A 7,064-nucleotide genomic window follows, 5' to 3' on the forward strand; every position below is an offset into this window, starting at 1 on the left:
TTTGGAATCAGTGTACTGAAATTCTGGTGTGATTGACAAGTCAACGGATAAAGTGCATTCAGATTCTGAAGGTGGCATTTCCTATTTCTGACTGACAGAATGAGTTCAGGACAGATGATTTTAACTTCGTCTCCTTTTTCTCCTTCTTTTAACCTAGCACAGATCTTTATTTTTACTCAGTGCCTTAACAGGACTAAAATTTCTTATTTTCTTCCTCTTCCTGTTCTCTTTCCCAGTGATGTCTTTACAGCCTTATATTTTAGCTTTCCTTTTTTTTTTTTCCTCTTTAAGAAAAATATAAATTTAACTTCCACCATTTCTTTACAGTTTTTATTCATACTTAAGAAACAAAGCAATCTATGGTGCCAGGAAGGACTTTTAAAGTTGAATACAGTCATAAAATTTTAAAAATCAACGACAAAGAATCATACAGTATTTCACTTAGTTTATGTAGTTCACAAAACAATGTTATGCACTACAGAATATGTATCAAAACATCTGGTTATATGTACACAATGAATAGACATATGTGCATATGGAAGGATGGGTGGATATGCATATCTGTGGATATATTTTATCATTTCAAAAACAAGACTACAAATGTAAAATGGAAATCTGTCATAAAAACACATAAAGGCCCTGAATGACTGAACTTTTACTTTCCAAAAAGCAACAGGTTTCTGATTAATTTCTGCATTTATTCCAATAAAATAGAGTGGTTATTAATTTCTACCCATAAATTAATGCCTTTGAGTCTTCTTTTTCTGTGCAGGCGATATGGCAGTGCATTATTTCTTTTTGAAAAGAAGATAAAGGTACGAATATCAAGAAGATGTCAATATTTTACCAAATTTGGAACAGTTTTGCTAGTGCTGAGGGTAAATTCCATGTACTTTCAGTAGAACTTGTCCTGCAGAGTTATGGATTCAGTCCCAGTATTTCCAGTGTCTCACCATGACAGACAGAAGATATTGTAGTTGTAAATAAAGCCATCTAATGAAAACCAAGACATTTCTCAAATCATAGCATATTTGAAGGGCACCTAATTTTCTATGCCAAAGCATTACGAACATATGATCCTTGATATTAATTCCCAAAGTAAATTTGGAGACAGGCAATCATATCTTTTTGTGGAAAGAACAAAATTTTTCTAAATGTTGTATCTTCTATTTTAAAAGATAGAAGAAACAACATTAAGATAAAAGATATTTAAAGTACGTTTAGAATAACTGCATCTCAGACAGTTATTTAAAGGAGAATGAGAATTCAGCAGTGTGCAATTCAGAAAGGAACCAGAATACCACTGAGTATGGAAATCCAGAGAAGAAAGATCCTCTTCCCAATCAAGCTTTGCCCCATTCATGATTGCTACATAGCAGCAGTACTCCTTCTCCTAGGCAGTAAAAGAGATTTTATGGAACAGTTGGTTGAACTGGCATTATCACCTTACCCTAAATTATAATGAAGAAAGAATTGTTTATTTAAAACTCATTTTGTAGTTTGAAAAACTTCCTGCGTTATTTTTCTCAATCCTCTGTGGGTTTTGGGCCAGCAAATTGGAGGATGACTTAAAAAAATTATAATATAGCACAGACAGAATATGTATTCTCTTAATGAAAGAATTCCAAGAGGAACAGTAGAGCTGACATTTGACACACACTTCAGAGAGTGTAACAGAAGTGGATTTGCCAGCAATGCTTCAGTTAATAAAGATGAACTGCAGTAGCTAATGTACTTAAAAACTACTGGAAAGTTAATTATTGAGATGATATGGGAAACAATCCCATTTGCCAATAGCTTTTGAGATCACTTTCATTTTCATGTAGAGTGAAAAGAAAGAAGATTTTTTTTCCCAATGAAATTCTGTTGAAACCACCCTTTAAATTTCAAGGACTCAAGTGTGATCACTAATAATAATTAGACAGCCCTGCCAGAGGTTCATCATACATCAAATTCTGTTGAAGATTTCTGAAAAACGTTCACATCTGAGAAACATTTCAGCTGTAGTAAACTGGATATTTCAACACTCCATTTTAATGAAGGTAGTTCTTGTCATAATGTAGGAAAATAACATGAAGGTTACCACTCCTCTCTTGCAACAGGGCAACCATCTTAGTAACATGAATCCTATTTTGCAACTTCTCTAACAAAATAGTTAAAAGGAATAGGAAACAAATGCAATGGAGAACAGGGATATTTTCTGATCCTCATTCTTCATGGGTTCAGATCTCTTGTTTCCAGAAATTAGTTGGTTTTTTTTTTTTTTTTTTTTTTTTTTTAATCGACATTATTTTTACTATTTGCTATCACTTTTGCACTGATGTTCTTTTGCAGAAATGAAAATATTTTGAATTGGTACTGATGTAATTTGAGGTAGAATGAAGCCCTTAGAATTACAGGGAGGATAGGTGGCTGAGATAACCATACCAAATACTTTCCAGTAGAAGTTGGATCAGATAATTTTAACTGGCCCAACACCAGCTGTTTAGGATGACAGTTTCTGTACTGGAAATCTGGCTGAACCTGAAAACTTTCAGAAAAAATTAGCCATAATACTTTGACCATTTTCAAGAAGGAAATAAGGAAATCCAGATTTTTTTCCTACATAATAAAAAAAAGAAATCTGATGTATTTTCTTGCCAATATTTTAGCCTCATCTCACTCTTCCTGTCTTCCCTTCTTTCTTACTTTATGTCATGGTTTTAAACTTGAGCAAGATATGGACATTTAAAGCTGAACCTGTCATTGTCCCTGCGAAATACCATCTTAAATGGCAAAATCATAAACTTTAAAGTGCCACTGACACACACACACACACACAGACTTGCAAAAAAGAAGCCAAAATCTTTAGAAATTCCATACTCACTGAAGACATTTATGTTATACAAGACTTGTAGTGATGTGCAACCTGTTCCTATACCATATTCACAAGGTGAATGATTTAACACACATGCATATTTAGAATTTTTTTCATTTTCCTGTCTTTCTCAGCTGTTCTGCCTGGGACAAGAAGTGAAAACTGCAACCATATAATCTGTTTTTTTAAAGTATTAAGCACTCACACTGTAACAGTTGTAAGAGAAGCCTCTCTCTAGACATATGGCTTACTAAAAATACTACCTTATTTGAAAAATGAGGCCTCAGTTTTCTTTGTTGGATACATGAAATTAATGGATTCCTTTGACCTTAACCTCTCCATACTTCAGCTTCCTTCAAATCAGATAAGGATAAAATATTCCATTGTTTCACATGGCATAAAGTAATAAATCAATGAATTTTGTGGTGCTTCCAGATGCAAGTGATACATCTCATAGAAAAATCTGTGAGAAAGGCAATGATTCAGAGAAGAATTTCGATAGTATGCACTGTCAGCTGTAATGAATTAGGTAATATTTTAAATATGTGCTTCTGTGTCATAATACATAAGTGCTGGGATGCCAAATAAAGACTGTAGATACATTTTTCATTTTGGCACTTACAAACTTTTTACTGCCTGGTTTCTCAACCTTACTCACATTTTTATGTTTGTGCATATGCCTGTAGTCTTTAAAACAGTGGATTTTGCTTCTGCAGCACTGTAAGTCTGTAGTTAATGTCAAATTCTGTCAAATTCTACAGACTCTGGATAGAAAAGGACTTATTTCTATCAAAATTATTTTTCCTTGTAATTGTTAGTACTCACTGCTAAGAGTATTTCGCATTTACAGTTTTTCTCACTGTATGTCCTGCCCTGTGTGTTTGCAACTCCTGTGTGAGCTAAAGACACACTGAAGAGATAATGTCCCTTACTGTTCTGCAACCTAATCTTTCAGTTGCTGACCATTAAGAAAAACAAATTATCAATACACTAATGGAGAAAGGATTCACTCTCACTACAGGCTATGAAATCACACAAATGAATAGCAGAACAGATAACAATTTATCATGTCTTGCCATTTCACTTCTAAAGGACATTTTTACTGCCTAGTTTGTTTTAGGATCACTTGACTTTGAAGGTTAGAAATTTTTGTCTGTGCTACATGTCCTCAGACTTTATAGCATTTTTAACTGTTGTCAGCTAAAATCAGCCATATAAATATGTCCTTGATGTTAAATCTAGAGATGTGAATGGAGTTAGCAGTAATGTGAATGGGAGTAGCAGGAATATATTTTCAACTTTATCAATGGCTTACTTGTATGAGGGTGGCTCTCAATTAACAAAGCAATAGATTAACCTCATAAGAAAGTGCCGTATTTACAAAAACAGTGTCCAAGGAAAACCACAGCTTGATGCTTCAACTAGAATTGGAGTATGCTAGAAACTGCAGTATTCAATCTCTTAGAGTTGATAGAAAACTATATATCTTAACTTCAATACAAGAGCTAAAGCCAACACAGAAAAACACCAAAGTAGGAGATGCTGTGGCAAATTTTACATATTGTCAGAAGAAGACCTGAATTGTGGTTTTTTTTGTATGCGGTTCAAGCAGGCAGATTTCGGGAAACAGACTTTTAAAAGGTGCATAGCCAAAAAGACTGAGTCTGGACATAATGACAGCAAGTAGGTCACCAAGAAAACAGCAACACACACACACACACACACACAAAACAAAACAAAACAACAACAACAACAAAAATCCTGAAGAGGAAACCTACACACAAAAAAACCTAACAAACAAATGAACAAAAAACGCCAAACACTCAGAGATCTAGCTGAAACAGTAATTTAAATCCTAATGAAAAAAAAAAACAAACAACAAAAAACCAGGTTAGACAAAATAATTTCTCTAAGAGAGGTCAGTACAAATCCAGATCAACAAAGATTAAAATAGAAATAAGAGAAGTTCACCACAGCAAATCACTTTTACAAAGCAAAAGTCCTTTATCTCAGTGTTAAATTAGAGACAAACTAAAAGCATGCAGAGAAAATCATATAAAAGAATAACTGCAACCATTAGCATAATATATGAAAGTTAAGCCTGGAATGCTATCCATATTTTAGTACATGTAAAGATCAAAAAACATGAAGAGAAGATAAAACTTTTAAAGAATCCTGTATGTCAGCAATAACCCAAAATCCCCAACAGAAACAGAAAAGAAATTGTGTACAAAGAAATTATTCTAAGCAATGCAGTATGAGCAAGATACAGACCAAACTGGTTTTATTCACTGGAACTTTTCCAAGACAAAAACGATGGGTTTTTTTCAAAAGATCTACTTTCCTGTTGCTAATTTATCCATAGTGAAGGTCACACAAATTATGGGTGTTAAGATGGCATAGACATAGCAACCTTCTAGGGAATAAATAAAACACCACAATAAAAGAACAGCTTTCAAACATTATAGCATAAACTTGCAAGAAATTAAAATTCATTTGACTGTGCACTGCATTGTGCTTCCCATGTTATGTCAATATTGGCAATGTTTTAAACTTTCCTACAAAATTGTTAGAAGACAGTTTGCGTCACGCATTTCAAACATGAAAACAAAAATGTTCTATTTTGTCTCTGAAATGCTTCATCAGAATTCCCAAAAGACAACAGAAATTTTAAAAATATATTGAAAGATAACAGGACCATGCCATGGCACTGTTCTCTATAAATTCCCTGTAAATACCAACCAGCCAGATATGCTGATGCAGACCTGACTTGATCACATTTCTAATCTGCCTGCACTTCTCCCAACCTTCCTCCAGAGATGCAAATGGCTTCATTTTGTCAGAGTATTATCCAAAAAACTGTTCCTCATTTGTATTTTTCTATTTGATATCTAAACAAGATAATGATCATGATTCCATCAAGTAAGTGCAAAAATGTTTGTAGCTCTAAATAGCTGCTATTTTATCACTTCAATTAATGAGAAGGTTCCTTAATATGGTACAGAATTAACAGAAGGCATGTAAGTGAAAATGAATGTAGGCGGCACTGGACCAACTCAAGCTCATGGCGTAACAAATACTTCCAGGATGTACCTCTAACAAGAACTTCAGAAACAGACTCCCTAAGAGGTTTCTGCCCCATTCTTCTCCTTTTTTAAACATTAATTTTCTATTTACATTCTACTGACTGAAATACCAAGGTCCTGTCTCAGTAAGCTCCCTCAAGAGAAAATCTTGACTGCACAAAGTTTTCCTTGAGTCTTCAAAATTAATTCAGGGACATAGCATGGATAGTCTACTCTTATAGCTACTCACTGGTTCATTAAAATTATGCTGGTCTTAAAAGATATCAGTATTTTCTTCTCCCTCAGCATACAAATGATTCAGCCTTATCTAGGGGCATGGAGACCATACTTAGGAGTAAGGAAGAGGAATACAAGACATATACAAGCACTGGTCTGTGAAAGATAACTTTAAGCTAACTTGGGCAAGAAGTTCACAGGCTGTCAGTACTTTACTTCAGTGTCCCAAAGGCCAGTACTAAGACTTTCATTTGATTATGGACATTGGGTTGAAAGAGCAGTTACAGTTGGATTCTAGGCTTTTCCAGCCACTAACAAAGGTTTAGGAGGTCTTCAGTGCTCACCTACATTAGCATTTAATCAGGTAAAGAATATAAATACATGCAAAAAATTACGGAGCTTTTAGAATACCCTCTGCATTTGTAGCTTTAGAAAGTTAAATAAGTGACTTGATTTCCTTTTACAGAAGAAGAAAGAAGGTTAGATGCAACACTGCATTTTTACATACATAAACAGTTTTTTCTTCTAGTACAATCTCAGGGCTTAAAAAATTCTCAGTAAGGAAGTTTGCTAACTTTTTACTTAATCTAGCCTATTCCACTATCAATGAAATATTAGCAATATTAATAAAAGATTTTTTAATCATGTGTTGGAACAAAACAAATTCTCTGTGAATATCAATATTTGTTAATTTGTATCATTTACTGACAATTAGGAGATAGTAACATCATTGGGTTGTTTTGTAATTATATGAGTACAAGTTTGCTTAATCCTCATGGATATCAAAAAGGAAGTTTGCCCTCTTTTTCATTATTTCTCGTGACAGCACAGCTGAACTGAATATCTCCCTTTGCCTTTCTCATCTCAGACCTCCAAATCATTGGACAGTGACAAGAAAGTGATTG

The sequence above is a fragment of the Sylvia atricapilla genome, chromosome 3 (assembly GCF_009819655.1).
Source record: "Sylvia atricapilla isolate bSylAtr1 chromosome 3, bSylAtr1.pri, whole genome shotgun sequence".
NCBI lineage: Eukaryota > Metazoa > Chordata > Aves > Passeriformes > Sylviidae > Sylvia > Sylvia atricapilla.